We start from the raw sequence: 993 nt of genomic DNA, 5'->3' as shown, positions 1-993 counted from the left end.
CAGAATTTCAAAAAATTCCGAGTAATGTTCTAAAAAAAGTACTATAATTTGAAATTGATGCGAGGGACATAATTGGAAAATTATCACAAAAAAATAATAATAACAACAATTCCAAGTTCACAACCTGAATGGAGATTCGTACTTTAGTATCCTAATATCCCTATCCCTAGGTAACTATAAGTTTCAACTAAAACAAATGCACATCCACTTACCCTCTTAGACCTCTGGTTTTCACCTCTCTGGCCGTGGATAATCATGTAAGTCTTCAACTCGGTGTCTCTCTGCCTATATCTTTTGTGCGTTTATTATAATGCATACAAATTCTGACTTTCTTCAACCTCTATTATCTACTATGTTTGCTTCTAAGTATGAGTAATGATTTACGCATTGAGAAATTGTAAATTTAATTGACATGAGTTACGGTGAGTTCTTTGCTATATCAATTTTCTTTCTACATTCAGCCACATGACTCTTTTCGTACTTCACGCATGTATTGCATCATGCACACAACACTGGGAGACTAGCTAGAGATAAAAGACAAGAATGCAGCTATATGAAATCAATAAATCTGCATCGATCATGTTTAGGGGAACTCAACTTTCATTGGAGAGACCCTTTGCATACAGAAAGCAGAAACTATAACAAGAGCAATTACGTAACGCTGCCATGGTGCAAAGCTATCTCGAGACCAAACAAATAAGCAACAAAAGGGCGATACTCATCGGAAATCAACAATCAAAGGACAAAACAAACAAGCAATCATAGTTCGGAGGGACAAAAGAACTATAAAACAAAGGCTTGATTGGTAAAGTGAATTTTACAGACGTATATCTTTCAATTTTATCGAGAGTATACCATGTCCTCTGTAGTATTCATATCCTGGAGAAAAACTACAATGATTTCTTCCATCATCGGCTGCTTTGCTGTATTTTCTACTGGAGGACACCAGAAGCACAACTGAAGGTGGCCTTGATTCTCCAAGCGTAAAGCAAC

At 36.3% G+C, this 993-nt stretch overlaps 1 protein-coding gene across 1 annotated transcript in view; it reads right to left on the bottom strand.

Moving 5' to 3' along the window:
• LOC109850718 overlaps positions 698-993 on the bottom strand; it is an 18,320-nt gene continuing 18,024 nt past the window's right edge. Inside the window, exon 6 of the mRNA XM_020420781.1 lies at positions 698-993. The gene's annotated coding sequence lies outside the window, so the exon portion shown is untranslated.

This window comes from Asparagus officinalis, chromosome 7, assembly GCF_001876935.1.
Source record: "Asparagus officinalis chromosome 7, Aspof.V1, whole genome shotgun sequence".
Lineage (NCBI taxonomy): Eukaryota > Viridiplantae > Streptophyta > Magnoliopsida > Asparagales > Asparagaceae > Asparagus > Asparagus officinalis.
Note: the sequence above shows the minus strand (reverse complement) of the source record. Positions and strands in the feature narration are given on the sequence as shown.